This window comes from Entelurus aequoreus, linkage group LG05 (genome assembly GCF_033978785.1).
Source record: "Entelurus aequoreus isolate RoL-2023_Sb linkage group LG05, RoL_Eaeq_v1.1, whole genome shotgun sequence".
Taxonomy (NCBI): Eukaryota; Metazoa; Chordata; class Actinopteri; order Syngnathiformes; family Syngnathidae; genus Entelurus; species Entelurus aequoreus.
The window spans coordinates 8,915,437-8,936,249 of NC_084735.1; the positions used below are offsets into that span (position 1 = coordinate 8,915,437).

Sequence of the window (20,813 nt, forward strand, 5' to 3'; positions counted from 1 at the left end):
ATCGATATGTGCGTGAGAGGCTGCATGTGAGGCCCAGTGTGGAGGAGGAGGGGTGGGCAAGGGAAGGCCCTGGTGTTGCATGGTGATTGTGGAGGGGCCGGTCCCCCCCATTAATGTAAACCCCCCTCCCGCCCCATTTATTTTTGCAGGTTGTGATGCAGGCAGGATCTAGCATGCAGCACAGGATTTAATTTTGGACGTGTGTGTGTGTGTGTCTGTGTGTGTGTGTGTGTGTGTGTGTGTGTGTGTGGTTACGAAACAGATGAGCCGGAAGGAGGGATGCTGGCGGCATGCTGGATGCCGCCGTGCACGTCATCCCTCCTCCATGCATCATGCATCATGCATGTGAGCGGCCATGTTGTCTGCCGTCACTTCGCCTGACCTCGCTCCTTTGCGACGTGGCCAATTAAGGTGAAGGAGGCCCAGTCAGGTGCTGCACAGGTGGGAGGGATGCTGCCGCTTGAAAAGCCCCCCCTACTCCGTTCTTAAAAAGGTGGCTAATAAGGAGCGGCGTGCTGTTTCTGGGAGCGCTGCCGCCACCGCCGCCGCCTCCTGCATGGACTGAGCCGCCTGGGCTATGCCATGCATTTAAAAGCAGGTGGAGAGGCGGGCAGGCGGGGGTTGGTGGGGGGGGGAGATGGGGGAGGATGCTGCAGTGGCTCAGGAAGCACGTAGAGCGAGAGGAGGCTGTTCTTCGAGGTAGAAATGGACGCCGTAGACCGGGGGGGGGTTGTCAAACTCATTTTAGCTCAGGGGCAACATGGAGGAAATGTGAGGCCCCCGGACTGGTAAAAATCACAGCATGATAACGTCAAAATAAAGACAATTTCAGATTGTTTGCTTTGTTTTACCGTGGCCAAATATAGAACTGGCCCATTCGGAAAATGGAACACGTTTGAAATAATCCTCTTGGCGAAACACCTTCAAGTTGGTTGAAAAATTGTACAAACACACATTTTTACAACAGAGTTCAGGGTGCGCATCGCGCCGTCGACCGATCGCGAGCGCAGCACGGAACTCTGACTACAAAGATGATGGCCATGTTGACTTAAGTCTTCGCATCTTACTGTTGCATTATTTAGTCCGTCGAGTGGATCATTTACAATGAAAGAAGGTATAGTGCAGGGGTCACCAACCTTTTTGAAACCAAGAGCTACTTCTTGGGTACTGATTAATGCGAAGGGCTACCAGTTTGATACACACTTCAATAAATTGCCAGAAATAGCCAATTTGCTCAATTTACCTTTAACTCTATGTTATTATTAATGATATTTACACTTAATTGAACGGTTTAAAAGAGGAGAAAACACGGAAAAAATGACAATTACATTTTTAAACATAGTTTATCTTCAATTTCGACTCTTTAAAATTCAACCGAAAAAAAGAAGACAACTAGCTAATTCGAATCTTTTTGAAAAAATTAAAAAAAGAATTTATGGAACATCATTAGTAATTTTTCCTGATTAAAATTACTTTTAGAATTTTGACGACATATTTTAAATAGGTTAAAATCCAATCTACACTTTGTTAGAATATATAACAAATTGGACCAAGCTATATTTCTAACAAAGACAAATCATTATTTCTTCTAGATTTTCCAGAACAACATTTTTAAAAGAAAATCAAAAAACTTTGAAATAAGATTTGAATTTGATTCTACAGATTTTCTAGATTTGCCAGAATATTTTTTTTAAATTTTAATCATAATAAGTTTTAAAGAAATATTTCACAAATATTCTTCGTCAAAAATACAGAAGCTAAAATGAAGAATTCAATTAAAATGTATGTATTATTCTTTACAATAAAAAATAAAATTCACTTGAACATTGATTTAAAATTGTCAGGAAAGAAGAGGAAGGAATTTAAAAGGTAAAAAGGTATATATGTTTAAAAATCCTAAAATCATTTTTAAGGTTGTATTTTTTCTCTAAAATTGTCTTTCTGAAAGTTATAAGAAGCAAAGTAAAAAAATTAATGAATTTATTTAAACAAATGAAGACCAAGTCTTAAAAATATTTTCTTGGATTTTCAAATTCTATTTGAGTTTTGTTAGTTTTCTTAGAATTAAAAATGTCGGGCAAAGTGAGACCAGCTTGCTAGTAAATAAATAAAATGTAAAAAGTAGAGGCAGCTCACTGGTAAGTGCTGCTATTTGAGCTATTTTTAGAACAGGCCAGCGGGCTACTCATCTGGTTCTTACGGGCTACCTGGTGCCCGCGGGCACCGCGTTGGTGACCCCTGGTATAGTGCGTCAACAATCAAGACAACTTCAAATTACTTTCTTTGGTTTTTTTTACTGTGGCCCGTTCGGAAAATGTACACTTTTTGCAGAGAAGCTCGTCAATGAAAGCAGTCTGGTGTTTTTTTTAGGAATCCGCTGCAAAGATGTGAGTTCATCGCAAGTTTTTTGAAGTGAACTCGCAGGGTTGAATAGTCCAAACAGATGAAAGAGAGAGGACTTAAAGGCCTACTGAAATGATTTTTTTTAATTTAAACGGGAATAGCAGATCCATTCTATGTGTCATACCTGATCATTTCGCGATATTGCCATATTTTTGCTAAAAGGATTTAGTAGAGAAAATCGAAGATAAAGTTCGCAACTTTTGCTCGCTGATAAAAAAAAGCCTTGCCTGTACCGGAAGTAGCGTGACGTCACAGGAGCTAGTATTCCTCACAATTCCCCGTTGTTTACAATGGAGCGAGAGAGATTCGGACCGAGAAAGTGATGATTACCCCATTAATTTGAGCGAGGATGAAAGATTCGTAGATGAGGAACGTTACAGTGAAGGACTAGAGAGGCAGTGCAGGACGTATCTTTTTTCGCTCTGACTGTAACTTAGGTACAAGCTGGCTCATTGGATTCCACACTCTCTCCTTTTTCTATTGTGGATCACGGATTTGTATTTTAAACCACCTGGGATACTATATCCTCTTGAAAATGAGAGTCGAGAACGCGAAATGGACATTCACAGTGACTTTTATCTCCACGACAATACATCGACGAAATGCTTTAGCTACGAGCTAACGTGATAGCATCGTGCTTTAACTGCATATAGAAACAAAAAAAATAAACCCCTGACTGGAAGGATAGATAGAAAATCAACAATACTATTAAACCGTGGACATGTAAATACACGGTTAATGCTTTCCAGGCTGGCGACGGTTAACAATGCTGTGCTAACGACGCCATTGAAGCTAACTTAGCAACCGGACCGCACAGAGCTATGCTGAAAACATTAGCTCTCCACCTACGCCAGCCAGCCCTCATCTGCTCATCAACACCCATGCTCACCTGCGTTCCAGCGATCGGCGGAAGGACGAAGGACTTCACCCGATGCGTTTGGCGGCCCTGAGACGTAGGAAGTCAAGGTGAGGTCGGCGGCTAGCGCGTCTGCTCTCCAACAAAGTCCTCCTGGTTGTGTTGCTGTAGTCCGCTGCTAATACACCGATCCCACCTACAACTGTCTTCTTTGCGGCCTTCATTGTTCATTAAACAAATTGCAAAAGATGTCCAGAATACTGTGGAATTATGAAATGAAAACAGAGCTTTTTGTATAGGATTCTACGGGGTACCATAACTTCCGTTTAACTGACTACGTCACGCGCATACGTCATCATACCGCGACGTTTCAGCCGGATATTTCCCGGGAAATTTAAAATGTCACTTTATAAGTTAACCCGGCCGTATTGGCATGTGTTGCAATGTTAAGATTTCATCATTGATATATAAACTATCAGACTGCGTGGTCGCTAGTAGTGGCTTTCAGTAGGCCTTTAAGATGGAACCTTGAGGAACGCCACGGGTATAACTAAAGAAGTTGAACAAATGACTGCTGACTTCATTTTTTAAGTCGAAGTAAACAAGCTGGCAGGATTAGTTACATACATCACATTCCGGAAACTCAAGGACTTAGGTACTCAAAGGACTTAAAGGGGTGCCTTGAGGAACACCTCAGTTATTCAGTGTTCTAGGTTCAAATGTTATCTGCCAAGGTGTTTGCAGTGGTCCAAGTTCTTCCGTAAAACACTCCGGAGTTTTTAGGAATTTGCTGCAAAGATGTGAGTTCATCGCAAGTTTCTTGAAGTGAACTCGCAGGGTTGAATAGTCCAAACAGATGAAAGAGAGAGGACTTAAGATGGAACCTTAAGGAACAGTGGGTACAACTAAAGAAGTTGAACAAATGACTGCTGACTGCGTCTGAAGTAAACAAGCTAGCAGCATTAGTTACATAAATCACATTCCGGAAACTTAGGGACGTAGAGGACTTAAAGGACTTAAAGGCCTACTGAAATGAATTTTTATTTATTTAAATGGGGATAGCAGATCCATTCTATGTGTCATACTTGATCATTTTGCGATATTGCCATATTTTTGCTGAAAGGATTTAGTAGAGAACATCGACGATAAAGTTCGCAACTTTTGGTCGCTGATTAAAAAAAGCCTTGCCTGTACCGGAAGTAGCGTGACGTCACAGGAGGAAGGGCTGCTCACATTTCCCCATTGTTTACACCGAGAAAGCGACGATTACCCCATTAATTTGAGCGAGGATGAAAGATTCGTGGATGAGGAACGTGAGAGTGAAGGACTAGCGTGCAGTGCAGGACGTATCTTTTTTCGCTCTGACCGTAACTTAGGTACAAGCTGGCTCATTGGATTCCACACTCTCTCCTTTTTCTATTGTGGATCCCGGATTTGTATTTTAAACCACCTGGGATACTATATCCTCTTGAAAATGAGAGTCGAGAACGCGAAATGGACATTCACAGTGACTTTTATCTCCGCGACAATACATCGGCGAAACACTTTAGCTACGGAGCTAACGTGATAGCATCGGGCTCAAATGCAGATAGCAACAAAATAAATAAACCCCTGACTGGAAGGATAGACAGAAGATCAACAATACTATTAAACCATGGACATGTAAATACACGGTTAATGCTTTCCAGCCTGGCGAAGCTTAACAATGCTGTTGCTAACGACGCCATTGAAGCTAACTTAGCAACGGGACCTCACAGAGCTATGCTAAAAACATTAGCGCTCCACCTACGCCAGCCAGCCCTCATCTGCTCATCAACACCCGTGCTCACCTGCGTTCCAGCGATCGACGGAGCGACGAAGGACTTCACCCGATCACCGTTGCAGTCGGCGACCCGGACACGGAGGAAGTCAAGGTGAGGTCGGCGGCTAGCGCGTCTGCTATCCATCTCAAAGTCCTCCTGGTTGTGTTGCTGTAGTCCGCCGCTAATACACCGATCCCACCTACAGCTTTCTTCTTTGCAGTCTCCATTGTTCATTAAAGGCCTACTGAAAGCCACTACTAGCGACCACGCAGTCTGATAGTTTATATATCAATGATGAAATCTTAACATTGAAACACATGCCAATACGGCCGGGTTAACTTATAAAGTGACATTTTAAAATTCCCGCCACACTTCCGGTTGAAAAACTTCTTTGGATATGATTTATGCGCGTGACGTCACAAAATCCACGGAAGTGGTCGTACCACATCGGACCCGATACAAAAACCTCTTGTTTTCTTCGACAAAATTCCACAGTATTCTGGACATCTGTGTTGGTGAATCTTTTGCAATTTGTTTAATGAACAATGGAGGCTGCAAAGAAGAACGTTGTAGGTGGGATCGATCGGTGTATTAGCGGCTAAGAACAATACTTACAGCAACACAACAAGGACTACTTACTACGCCTAGCCGATGCTTGCCGCCAAACCCACGGATGAAGTCCTTCGTCGCGCCGTCAATCTCTGGAACGCAGGTGAGCACGGCTGTTGATGGGAAGATGATGGCTGGCTGGCGTAGGTGGAGCGCTAATGTTTTTATCATAGTTCTGCGAGGTCCGGTTGCTAAGTTGCTAAATTAGCCTTAGCGTCGTTAGCATTGTTAAGCCTTACCAGGCTGAGAATTTTTAACCGTGTAGTTACATGTACATGGTTTAATAGTATTGTTGGTCTTCTGTCTATCCTTCCAGTCAGGGGTTTATTTCTTTTGTTTCTATCTGCATTTGAGAACGATGCTATCACGTTAGCTCAGTAGCTAAGTGTGTCACCGATGTATTGTCGTGGAGATAAAAGTCACTTTACATGTCCATTTCGCGTGCTCGACTCTCATTTTCAAGAGGATATAGTATCCGAGGTGGTTTAAAATACAAATCCGTGATCCACAATAGAAAAAGGAGAGAGTGTGGAATCCAATGAGCCAGCTTGTACCTAAGTTACGGTCAGAGCGAAAAAAGATACGTCCATCACTGCCTCTCTAGTGCTTCACTCTAACGTTCCTCATCTACGAATCTTTCATCCTCGCTCAAATTAACGGGGTAATCGTCGCTTTGTCGCTCCGGATCTCTCGCTCCGTTGTAAACAACGGGGAATTGTGAGGAATACTAGCTCCTGTGACGTCACGCTACTTCCGGTACAGGCAAGGCTTTTTTTTTATCAGCGAGCAAAAGTTGCGAACTTTATCGTCGATTTTCTCTACTAAATCCTTTCAGCAAAAATATGGCAATATCGCGAAATAATCAAGTATGACACATAGAATGGATCTGCTATTCCCGTTTAAATAAGAAAATTTCATTTCAGTAGGCCTTTAAGATGGAACCTTAAAGGCCTACTGAAATGAATTTTTTTTATTTAAACGGGGATAGCAGATCTATTCTATGTGTCATACTTGATCATTTCGCGATATTGCCATATTTTTGCTGAAAGGATTTAGTATAGAACAACGACGATAAAGATTGCAACTTTTGGTATCTGATAAAAAAAAGGCTTGCCCCTACCGGAAGTAGCGTGACGTAGTCAGTTGAACATATACGCAAAGTTCCCTATTGTTTACAATCATGGCCGCATGAAGTGAGAGAGATTCGGACCGAGAAAGCGACAATTTCCCCATTAATTTGAGCGAGGATGAAAGATTTGTGGATGAGTAAAGTGCAAGTGAAGGACTAGTGGGGAGTTGAAGCTATTCAGATAGGGAAGATGCTGTGAGAGCCGGGGGTGACCTGATATTCAGCTGGGAATGACTACAACAGTAAATAAACACAAGACATATATATACTCTATTAGCCACAACACAACCAGGCTTATATTTAATATGCCACAAATTAATCCTGCATAAAAACACCTGCGTGTTTGTTACGCTAGCTCCTAGCTCCTCTGCTAGCTCCTAGCTCCATAGAACACGCCAATACAATTCAAACACCTGATCAACACACACAATCACTCAGCCCAAAAGACCGTTCACCTAACCCAAGGTTCATAAAGCTTATATATTTTTAAAAAGTTACGTACATACGCAAAAAAAAGTTGCGCACATACGGTCAAGCGATCAAATGTTTAGAAGCCAAAGCTGCATACTCACAGTAGCACGTCTGCGTCTTTGTCATCCAAATCAAAGTAATCCTGGTAAGAGTCTGTGTTGTCCCAGTTCTCTACAGGCGTCTGTGTATCGAAGTCAAAAGTCCTCCTGGTTAGAGTCTCTGTTATCCGAGTTCTTCCATCTTGACTGCATCTTCCGGGAATGTAAACAAAGAAGCGCCGGCTGTGTACTGTTGTCGCTGACTACGTTCGAAAAATACGTCCATTTCGCACCGACAACTTTCTTCTTTGCTTGCTCAGCTTCCTTCTCCATAATGCAATGAACATGATTGCAACAGATTCACGAACACAGATGTCCAGAATACTGTGGAATTATGAAATGAAAACAGAGCTTTTTCGTATTGGCTTCAATGTGGAAGGCATACCCGTGTTCGCCGGTCTACGTCACGCGCATACGTCATCCTCAGAGGCGTTTCGAACCGGAAGTTTAGCGGCAAATTTAAAATGTCACTTTATAAGTTAACCCGGCCGTATTGGCATGTGTTATAATGTTAAGATTTCATCATTGATATATAAACTATCAGACTGCGTGGTCGCTAGTAGTGGGTTTCAGTAGGCCTTTAAAGGGGTGCCTCGAGGAACACCTTAGTTATTCAGTGTTCTAGGTTAAAATGTCAAAGATCTGCCAAGGTGTTTTCTGTGGTCCAAGTTCTTCTACGCGACACTCTACCGTTTTTAGGAATTCGCTGCAAAAAAAAGGTTAGTTTCTGCCACGTTTTGAAGTGAACTCGAGCTCCGGTGTGGCGTGAAGAGCCCTGCGGTGGACGTATAAACACACACAGTTCTAGAACTCTGTGTGGGTTTCCATCAGCCCACCAGAGACCGCTCCTTTTTACTTAAACAAAAAGCTAGGGGGAAAAAAAAAAACAAAAACCTTGGCGGTCAAGCCGTATACCAACGAGTCCCCCGTGACCCGAAAAAAGCCCATCCGTCATGTGCGGGAGACCACAGTGGCCGCCTTGTCCTCGGTGCACCGCAGGCCGTATTGATCCCCGGCCCGCTGCGGCCCGGCGGAACAGATGGCTCGTCCTCTGGATCGGACACGCTGCCTGTTGAAGGAGAGGCTCAGGCTTTTCTTTTTCTTTCTAGAAGCCACAAACGGAGGATCCGCCAGAACCGAGAGACTGGGTTGGGCTCGGCTATTATCATCAACAAGGCATCCCAGTTGTCATGGCAACGCTGTTCTTAGCCTTGCAGACGTAGGACCACCTGCCATTGTCCCCCGCTTGCGCTCTCCGCCTCCTCGGTAACGTGGTTCGTTCTTTGTGCGCCAGTCAGCGTTTGTAGGTTCATCACCCTGATGTTGACACTTTCCCAATGCACGGCTTTTACTGGCTGTCACTTTTTCACTGGCGAAAAGCAGGTACTACTTCCGGTACCTGCTCAGCCGGAGCAGCTGCCGGTCTCTCGCGAGTTTGTGCCGACTTGTCAATGCTATCGTGCTAAGGCTAACTCAGGCTGTGGTGGTTGTTGTTGTTGGTTAGCGTTAGGGACGGGTACCGCTCACATTTGAACCAATACGGTATCGTTTCCCGTTATCGGTACTTAACTGTACCAATTTTCAATACTTTCTTGGTGTGTGTTAATAAATATTAATCACATTTTTAATTACAACATTTCAAATGAAGCTGATTATGACAACTGCTGTCTATGACTGTTGTCATTCATCCAGGGCATTCAATCGATCACAACTGGACAATGAATGCCCCGCTGTCCCGTTGTCATATCTTCTTTTATTATTATCTTATTATAATTTTCATGTATAATATTACGTTGCAATTACATTAGTAAGTAGTGTATAGTTTATGGTTTGTTTGTTAGTCAGTTCGGTCTTTGTTGATTATAATCTTTTGGTGTGCCCTAAACAGTGTTAATACTGTAAGAATTGTACTTATTAAGCACCAGCTGTTTGATTGTAACCTGCATTCAGTTGTCATTAAGACATTTGGAGGTGTGGAAATTGCCATGTAAAATCGCTAATGCTAATCAGTTGCATTTCAACAGCAAACCCAATGTATATTAGCATCAAGCTAGTGCATTTTTGGAAAAGTGGACTCCTACTTTACTCACGTCGGAGAGTTTTTTGAGTCATTTTCTTTGCTGGCATTGGAAAACGCAACATTACCTAAAAGGTAGTTTAGCTGAGACGGCAACCGGGCGTTGCGTCACGCACATCAACTGAATCGGTGCCCGGTAGAACCGGCGGGATTTGGTCGGTGCCCAAAAAAAGTACCGGATTTGGTACCCAAACCCTAGTTAGCGTGTCTTGTTGCGACGTATGCGTTCAGAGCAGTGGAAAAAAAGCTTTAAATATCTTAAGTATCAGCTAAAGTGTATTTAGCTAGCTAGCTAGCTAGCTAGTTAGATAATGGTAGCTAGCTATCTAGCAACAAACAGACATTGTTGTGTGGGAAAAAAAGCTTTAAATATCTAAGTCCATCAGCTAAAGTGTATTTAGCTAGCTATCGAGCGTGTGATAGCTAGCTAGCTAGCTAGATAATGGTGGCTGGCTAGCTAGATAATGGTAGCTAGCTATCTAGCAACAAACAGACAGTGTTGTGTGGGGAAAAAAGCTTTAAATATCTAAGTCCATCAGCTAAAGTGTGTTTAGCTAGCTAGATAATGGTAGCTGGCTAGCTAGATAATGGTAGCTGGCTAGCTAGCAACAAACAGACATTGTTGTGTGGAAAAAAAGCTTTAAATATCTAAGTCCATCAGCTGAAGTGTATTTAGCTGATACTATATATCTAGCTAGATAATGGTAGCTAGCTATCTAGCAACAAACAGACATTGTTGTGTGGAAAAAAAGCTTTAAATATCTAAGTCCATCAGCTAAAGTGTATTTAGCTGATACTATATATCTAGCTAGATAATGGTAGCTAGCTATCTAGCAACAAACAGACATTGTTGTGTGGAAAAAAAGCTTTAAATATCTAAGTCCATCAGCTAAAGTGTATTTAGCTGATACTATATATCTAGCTAGATAATGGTAGCTAGCTATCTAGCAACAAAGAGACATTGTTGTGTGGAAAAAAAGCTTTAAATATCTAAGTCCATCAGCTAAAGTGTATTTAGCTGATACTATATATCTAGCTAGATAATGGTAGCTAGCTATCTAGCAACAGACAGACATTGTTGTGTGGAAAAAAAGCTTTAAATATCTAAGTCCATCAGCTAAAGTGTATTTAGCTAGCTATCGAGCGTGTGATAGCTAGCTAGCTAGCTAGCTAGATAATGGTGGCTGGCTAGCTAGATAATGGTAGCTAGCTATCTAGCAACAAACAGACAGTGTTGTGTGGGGAAAAAAGCTTTAAATATCTAAGTCCATCAGCTAAAGTGTGTTTAGCTTGCTAGATAATGGTAGTTGGCTAGCTAGATAATGGTAGCTGGCTATCTAGCAACAAACAGACATTGTTGTGTGGAGTCTAGTATCCGCACTCTTTTACTATGAAGCCACGCTGTTGTAGCACGTGGCTTGGCATCGTCTTGCTGAAATAAGCAGGGGCGTCCATGGTAACGTTGCTATGTTGCTCCAAAACCTGTATGTACCTTTCAGCATTAATGGTGCCTTCACAGACGTGTAAGTTACCCATGCCTTGGGCACGAATACACCCCCATACCATCACACATGCTGGCTTTTTACACTTTGCGCCTAGAACAATCCGGGTGGTTCTTTTCCTCTTTGGTCCGGAGAACACGACGTCCACAGTTTCCAAAAACAATGTGAAATGTGGACTCGCCAGGCCACAGAACACTTTCCCACTTTGCATCAGTCCATCTTAGATGAGCTCGGGGCCCAGCGAAGCCGACGGCGTTTCTGGGTGTTGTTGATAAATGGCTTTGGCTCTGCATAGTAGAGTTTTAACTCGCACTTACAGATGTAGCGACCAACTGTTGTTACTGACTGGTTTTCTGAAGTGTTCCTGAGCCCATGTGGTGATATCCTTTACACATTGATGTGGCTTTTTGATGCAGTACCGCCTGAGGGATCCAAGGTGCGTACTATCATGGCTTAAGTGCAGTGATTTCTCCAGATTCTCTGAACCTTTTGATGATATTACGGAGCGTTACCGAAACGCCATTTACACAGTCGTGCTGTAACTCACATATTTAGTTGTTCATGTACTTTCTGGTGTATTGTCTTCTTAAGTGTGCGGTTAAACACACCAATTGTGTGTACGTTTATTTTTAGATGAAGAAAGACTTCCTGCCAGTCAGCCATTGCCCTTCTTCTCTCTTCTCACCTTCCTTTACCACTTCACGCCGCCTCCATCGCCTCCCACCTGAGACCTCCCGGCCGCTCCCTCTGAGACTCATTATCCCCGCGCGCCCTCTCTTCAGTCGCCAAGGTTGCTTAATGGCGAGCGGGGTGCCGAGTCAGCACAATTGACACACCGCCGCACCCGCCCGGCTTAGGATATGCACACGTCCAAATTGGGCTCGTGTGGTTTGCGGTGTTATTTTACGGTGATGGTTTTTCAATGTCAATGTTTTCCAAGTGGCTTCTGTATATTCACAAACATCACCTGTTGCCCTGCGGCGCTACCTGCCAGCGAGGTAGCAAGCTATGCCGTGTCGTGACCAAAGATGAGTGATATTGTTATTACAAGTGCTGACGCAGACGGACTATTTTAGCGGCACAGTGATAGTTAGATACTAATGCTAGCTAGGTAGCAAGCTATGCCGTGTCGTGACCTGAAAATGAACCAAAGATGAGTGATATTGTTATTACAAGTGCTGACGCAGACGGACTATTGTGACTTGAAGGCAATGACTGTTATGGCAACCATGAAAACCATTTTTATTGATTTTCCCAATGTTTTATCTATCATCGGACGAGCTAATTGATAGATGACTAAAGTAATGGATAGGTGACTAAAGTAATGGATAGATGACTTAAGTAATGGATAGGTGACTAAAGTAATGGATAGGTGACTAAAGTAATGGATAGATGACTAAAGTAATGGATAGGTGACTAAAGTAATGGATAGATGACTAAAGTAAGGGATAGATGACAAAAGTAATGGATAGGTGACGAAAGTAATGGATGGATGACTAAAGTAATGGATAGATGACTAAAGTAATCGATGGATGACTAAAGTAAGGGATAGGTGACGAAAGTAATGGATAGGTTACTAAAGTAATGGATAGGTGACTAAAGTAATGGATAGATGACTAAAGTAATGGATAGGTGACTAAAGTAATGGATAGATGACTAAAGTAATGGATAGATGACTAAAGTAATGGATAGATGACTAAAGTAATGGATAGATGACTAAAGTAATGGGTAGGTGACTAAAGTAATGGGTAGGTGACGAAAGTAATGGATAGATGACTAAAGTAATGGATAGATGACTAAAGTAATCGATGGATGACTAAAGTAATGGATGGATGACTAAAGTAATGGATAGATGACTAAAGTAATCGATGGATGACTAAAGTAATCGATGGATGACTAAAGTAATGGATAGGTGACTAAAGTAATGGATAGATGACGAAAGTAATGGACAGATGACTAAAGTAATGGATAGATGACTAAAGTAATCGATGGATGACTAAAGTAATGGATAGATGACTAAAGTAATGGATAGATGACTAAAGTAATCGATGGATGACTAAAGTAATGGATAGATGACTAAAGTAATCGATGGATGACTAAAGTAATGGATAGGTGACTAAAGTAATCGATGGATGACTAAAGTAATGGATAGATGACTAAAGTAATGGATAGATGACTAAAGTAATGGACAGATGACTAAAGTAATGGATGGATGACTAAAGTAATCGATGGATGACTAAAGTAATGGATAGATGACTAAAGTAATGGATAGATGACTAAAGTAATGGATAGATGACGAAAGTAATGGATAGATGACTAAAGTAATGGATAGATGACGAAAGTAATGGACAGATGACTAAAGTAATGGATAGATGACTAAAGTAATCGATGGATGACTAAAGTAATCGATGGATGACTAAAGTAATGGATAGATGACTAAAGTAATCGATGGATGACTAAAGTAATGGATAGATGACGAAAGTAATGGACAGATGACGAAAGTAATGGACAGATGACTAAAGTAATGGATAGATGACTAAAGTAATCGATGGATGACTAAAGTAATGGATAGATGACTAAAGTAATGGACAGATGACTAAAGTAATGGATAGATAACTAAAGTAATCGATGGATGACTAAAGTAATGGATGGATGACTAAAGTAATGGATAGATGACTAAAGTAATGGATAGATGACGAAAGTAATGGATAGATGACTAAAGTAATGGATAGATGACGAAAGTAATGGACAGATGACTAAAGTAATGGATAGATGACTAAAGTAATGGATAGATGACTAAAGTAATGGATGGATGACGAAAGTAATGGACAGATGACTAAAGTAATGGATAGATGACTAAAGTAATCGATGGATGACTAAAGTAATGGATAGATGACTAAAGTAATGGATAGATGACTAAAGTAATGGATAGATGACTAAAGTAATGGATAGATGACTAAAGTAATCGATGGATGACTAAAGTAATGGATAGATGACGAAAGTAATGGACAGATGACTAAAGTAATGGATAGATGACGATCACTGATATACTGTACATAAGAAGCAACATCACTGATGTACATAAGAAGCAACATCACTGACCTCCTTTGACTGCTGAAATATGCAGCAATAATGTATTGCTTTTGTTGTGTGGCTACTTCTATGATTCTATGTGTAGACTGTAATGAATCCACTTGCTCATGAGTTGTTCCCAGCTGGTTTCTCTCCACAGTGTTGCAGCTGCACTTCTGTGCTCACCACTTATTCACCTCTTCTTTTGCTTCCTTCAAAATGATGGTAGAACCGTGATTGATAACCAGCACTAATGGCTGCCTGGTTTAAATGCTAACATGAAAACAAGAGACATTATCGTCTTTCCCCGTTACAAACGTCAATACACAATCAAAACTTAAACTCACCATAGTTGTGCGGACTGTGACGCAACAGTTTGTTTACACGTACAACTTTCTCCGACGCTGCCACAGAAAGGCGTGTTTTATGTCACTCCTTCTTGGTCTCGTTTTGTCCACCAAACATTTTATGCTGTGTGTGAATGCAGAAAGGTGAGCTTTGTTGATGTTATTGACTTGTGTGGAGTGCTAATCAGGCATATTTGTTCAGGGCATGACTGCGAGATAATCCATGCTAACATGCTATTTAGGCTAGCTGTATGTACATATTGCATCATGATGCCTCGTTTAATTTCCTTTACTCACGTCCTCTGTGTATTTAATTTATATATCTCATGACACATTATCTGTATGTAATATTGGCTGCATTTGGTTGTTCCAGACCACAGCAAATATTACCCAGCTTCCAAAGATTGTAATAAATCCATTAGAAGATTTTTCCTTTAACTTGGACACACACGTCTATACCTTTGGCCATTCTGAGACAGTCATTTCCAGGACTTATCTCACCCTCTGGGAAGTTTTACTCATGTTTTCCAACGTTGTAAAAATGTGTACAATAAATATTACGTTCCAACATTTTTGTCAACAAAGTCAGCCTGCGACTCACAGTCATTTTGATAGTAGGCTAATATAACTAATATAGACACTTACATCATGTGTTGTCTTCATTATAACACTTATGTCAGACTTTTAAAGTCATTTTGATAGTAGGCTAATATAGACACTTACATCATGTGTTGCCTTCATTATACCAAACTATATAAGACTTTTAAAGTTATTTTGATAGTAGGCTAATATAACTAATATAGACACTTACATCATGTGTTGTCTTCATTATAACACTTATATAAGACTTTTAAAGTCATTTTGATAGTAGGCTAATATAGACACTTACATCATGTGTTGCCTTCATTATAACACTTATATAAGACTTTTAAAGTCATTTTGATAGTAGGCTAATATAACTAATATAGACACTTACATCATGTGTTGCCTTCATTATAACACTTATATAAGACTTTTAAAGTCATTTTGATAGTAGGCTAATATAGACACTTACATCATGTGTTGCCTTCATTATAACACTTATATAAGACTTTTAAAGTCATTTTGATAGTAGGCTAATATAGACACTTACATTGTGTTGTCTTCATTATAACACTTATATAAGACTTTTAAAGTCATTTTGATAGTAGGCTAATATAACTAATATAGACACTTACATCACGTGTTGCCTTCATTATAACACTTATATAAGACTTTTAAAGTCATTTTGATAGTAGGCTAATATAACTAATATAGACACTTACATCACGTGTTGCCTTCATTATAACACTTATATAAGGCTTTTCATTTTTTTGCGGCTCCAGACAGATTTGTTTGATGTATTTTTGGTCCAATATGTCTCTTTCAACATCAATACCGAGATGATAATGATAACCGTGATATGAAATCTTCACATCACATCTCTATTTGCTATAATTGTTTTGGGAAAGCATCTCCTGGCTGAGTCGTTTTCCGCTCGCATCCTCGTGAAGGGCCTTAGAGAAATAAATATTTATGCTCGTTAGTGCAAACGTTAATACTACACAACTGTGTTTTAGCTATTTATTTAATTGTACCCCCCCCCCCCCCCACTCGAGCTGGAGTGCACCGTTAGCGGTGAGGATTATTATGTAAAAGATTGGAAGCGCCGTGTCGCTCACAAAAGGCCTCGTTTGTTCAAGTGTTCCAGAGTGGCTCGGCGGTCGAGGAAGGTAAACCACGCTGGGAAGCGACACATGGATGGATGGATGAATAGTCCCCGGTTAATGGGAAAAATAACGTTTGGTTGACCTGACGGGGGTCAGAGAGCTTGTGTATGAACCGTGCCCCCCCACTTTTACCACACAAAATGACAAAAATCCATCATTAATTAATAACAATCAATTAATTTTCCGTTATTTAGACGAATTGACATTGCGACGCATGGGGAGTCCGGTATTTGCGTGCTACGTAGGGATGATACTCGAAACCGGTTTTCCCGGTTGTTCGATAAGAAAAGAACAGAGTCCTCGGACTCGAATCCCTTTTTGAGAACCGGTACCCGTTATCGAGACCTCTACAGTAAAGAAAAAGAGTTGGTTCTTTATTCGAATCCCTCGGAACGAATCCCGTCCCAACCAGACAGCAAAGCATACTTAGTCATCAGCCACACAGCTTACACTGACGGTAGCCGTATCAAACAACTTTAACATTGTTACGTTACAAATATGCGCCACACTGTGAACCCACACCAAAAAAGAATGAAAAACACATTTCTGGAGAACATCCCACCGTAACACAACATAAACACAACACAACCATTACCCAGAATCCCATGCAGCCCTAACTCTTCCGGTCTACATTATACACCCCCGCTACCACCAAATCCCCCCACACATCAACCCCCCCCCTCTCCGTGCGTTGGTTGAGCGGAAGAGATAGGGCTGCATGGGATTCTGGGTATTGGTACCGTCAGTGTAAGATGTGTGGCTGATGAGGTAGTACGCCCTGCTGTCACTTACGTGAGCAAGCTGAAATTGCATTCTACGTGTGGTCGAGCAGGTACACTGTTAGGGCAGACTGTAGAGGGCGCCAAATGCAGGGTCGTCACGCTCTGATATTCGGGAGTCTCCCGGGAAAAATGAGAGGGTTGGCAAGTATGACGCTATCAAGCGCCATTCATTCAAAACTCGCGGGCTGCACTAACATCAAATTTCCACTTTAAAGTGGAAATTTGCACTTTAGGGAGACCCCTGGTTAACATAGCACAAAGCATTTAAGCTTTGTATGCGGTGTTTTTCATTTTAAATTAAAAATTTTTTTTTGTGGCTCCCATTACTTTCTTTAATTTGTGAAACTTGCCAAAATGGCTCTTTGAGTGGTAAAGGTTGCCGACCCCTGGACTAGCTCATAACATCTTCCCCCCTATAAAGAAATAATGTTAACTCAATAAAGTGTATTTCTTTTTTTAGCTTTAACTTTTCATTTTTTTGCCTTGTAACCACATTTGCAAACAACTTTTCGCTTCATAGAATTTTCTGTCAATAAAGAAATAAAGTGCAAAAATGTCAAAGCATCATAACAAACAGTTATGTCAAATAGTGCACTTTTTGGAGAGCTGTATTATTTCCACTTTTGTGCCCAAGGGACTGATTTTATTTAACACTATATTATTATTTATACACCTATAGCAGGGGTCACCAACGCGGTGCCCGCGGGCACCAGGTAGCCCGTAAGGACCAGATGAGTAGCCCGCTGGCCTGTTCTAAAAATAGCTCAAATAGCAGCACTTACCAGTGAGCTGCCTCTATTTTTTACTTTTTATTCATTTACTAGCAAGCTGGTCTCTCTTTGCCCGACATTTTTAATTCTAAGAGAGACAAAACTCAAATAGAATTTGAAAATCCAAGAAAATATTTTAAAGACTTGGTCTTCACTTGTTTAAATCAATTCATGAATTTTTTTACTTTGCTTCTTATAACTTTCAGAAAGACAATTTTAGAGAAAAAAGACAACCTTAAAAATGATTTTAGGATTTTTAAACACATATACCTTTTTACCTTTTAAATTCCTTCCTTTTCTTTCCTGACAATTTAAATCAATGTTGAAGTAAATTTTTTAAATTTATTGTAAAGAATAATAAATACATTTTAATTTAATTCTTCATTTTAGCTTCTGTTTTTTAGACGAAGAATATTTGTGAAATATTTCTTCAAACTTATTATGATTAAAATTAAAAAAAATTATTCTGGCAAATCTAGAAAATCTGTAGAATCAAATTTAAATCTTATTTCAAAGTCTTTTGAATTTATTTTAAAATGTTTGTTTTGGAAAATCTAGAAGAAATAATGATTTAGAAATATAGCTTGGTCCAATTTGTTATATATTCTAACAAAGTGCAGATTGGATTTTAACCTGTTTAAAACATGTCATCAAAATTCTAAAATTAATCTTAATCAGGAAAAATTACTAATGATGTTCCGTAAATTCTTTTTTTTAAGTTTTTCTCTTCTTTTTTTCGGTTGAATTTTGAATTTTAAAGAGTCGAAATTGAAGATAAACTATGTTTCAAAATTTAATTGTCATTATTTTCATGTTTTCTCCTCTTTTAAACCGTTCAATTAAGTGTAAATATCATTCATTATTAATAATAACATAGAGTTAAAGGTAAATAGAGCAAATTGGCTATTTCTGGCAATTTATTGAAGTGTGTATCAAACTGGCCCCTGACCTATAGTGATCACAGAGACAGGTTGTTTTTGTGTTACCTTATATATTTGTTTCTCTGAAAAATCCCACTTAATATACTTTGGGTAACAACAGTCAATGTTTATTTATTTTATTTTATTTTTTTTAGGGGGGCAACAGTCAATATTTATTTATTTTTTGATTAAATTGTTTTCTTATATAATAAAAGTGAGCTTTTGTTAAACCAAATATTGTGTGTTTTTTTTTCCATATACAACAACCTATCTGGACTCCATAAGAGAATCGATAAGGAATCGGTTCGATAAGAGGATTCGATAATAGGCTCGAACTCGATAATTTCTTATCAAACATCTGCTACACCAATGTCGCGAATATCGAAATTTGGTAGCCGTGCCTGTTGACGTCTACTATGGCAGTCACTACTAGGGGGGGATAGTGAACAACTTGTAATACGAAAGCAGTGAAGTTGTCACGTTGTGTAAATAAAAAGACAATACAACAAATCCTTTCCAACTTATATTCAATTGAATAGACTGCAAAGACAAGATATTTCATGTTCACACTGAGAAGCATCGTCTTGCTGAAATAAGCAGGGGCGTCCATGATAACGTTGCTTGGATGGCAACATATGTTGCTCCAAAACCTGTATGTACCTTTTCAGCATTACTGGCACCTTCACAGATGTGTAAGTTACCCATGCCCTTGAGCACTAACACACCCCCATACCATCACACATGCTGCCTTTTACACTTTGCGCCTGTAACTACCCGGATGGTTCTTTTCCTCTTTGGTCCGGCGGACACGACGTCCACAGTTTCCAAAAACAATGTGAAATGTGGACCCGTCAGACCACAGAACGCTTTTCCACTTTGCGTCAGTCCATCTTAGATGAGCTCGGGCCCGGCGAAGCCGACGGCGTTTCTGGGTGTTGTTGATAAATGGCTTTGGCTTTGCATGGTAGAGTTTTAACTTGCACTTACAGATGTAGCGACCAACTGTAGTTGCTGACAGTGGTTTTCTGAAGTGTTCCTGAGCCCATGTGGTGATATCCTTTACACACTGGTGTCACTTTTTGATGCAGTACCGCCTGAGGGATCGAAGGTCCGTAATATCATGGCTTACGTGCAGTGATTTCTCCACATTCTCCGAACCTTTTGATGATATCACGGAGCGTAGATGGTGAAATCCCTCAATTCCTTGCAAAAGCTGGTTGAGAAATGTTGTTCTTTTATGTTGATGGTTTATAATGTGGTCATAGAGATTGTACAGTAGATTTTTTTGCATACACTAATTAATCAGCGCTTGCGGAGACATTTTTATTTTGGTTTTATTTTTTTTGCGCTATTTTTGTAAGCGCAGTAACTAAAATGGTAATTATGTACACAGAACCGAAGCCGAATCCACTTTTACGGACGTAACAACACATCATTTTTATGTATTTTAGCTAGTCCACAATTCATAGGTCTCTTTGGGCTCATTATGGGATGGCGCCCCCTGTCTTTTGATGTGGGGGTTTGTTGAAAACATCAGTGGACATTGTTTGACTGACGCCTTAGGGCAGGGGTTGTCCAAAGTTTGGCCCGTGGTTAAATTATTAACGGGCCGCAGCAAAATCGTTAGCATTCTAATGTTAGCATGCTAGGTTTTTTTTGTGCAAAGATGTAACGCTATCAAATCTGACGGTATGATATTATTCCGGTATACGTAAAAAAACACAATAGCTCGGTAGTAATGCTATGTTTCGCAGAAAAGTTAACAAACAATATAACTTTTAATGTAAATACCCCACAAACTCATGTTTGGCTTCGCTGGCTTCAGCTGGAATAGGCTCCGCCCCCGCAAGACGGAGAGACAAGCGCTAGAAAAATAGACGGACGGATTGAGGATGTATCAAGTAGCTTTTTAGTTTACTCGTATTTCCCACGTTGAACCGTTTTTTGGGGGCGATTTCCCGCCAGAAAGCAGACTTTCTTACCTCCGCCAAAGAGGTTCTGTTTTGGCCTGGGCTTGTTTTTCTGTTTGTTAGCAACATAACTCAAACAGTTATGGACAGATTTAATGCCCCCCCCCAAAAAAAATAATTTCAGCGCCAGAAAAAAACTACACCCACCAAGTTTTCCTTTGATACCGTCACACGTCACGGTATTATTGTGAAGACTTTGAAACCACCGTCACATCCCTACTTTTCAGCTTCAAGTACTTGACAAAAGATACTTGTTA

At 40.5% G+C, this 20,813-nt stretch overlaps 1 protein-coding gene across 26 annotated transcripts in view; it reads left to right on the forward strand.

Annotated features, from left to right (window-relative positions):
* The window catches only part of LOC133650131 (neurobeachin-like), a 237,107-nt gene that overhangs the window by 749 nt on the left and 215,545 nt on the right, over positions 1-20,813 (forward strand). The window lies entirely within an intron of this gene.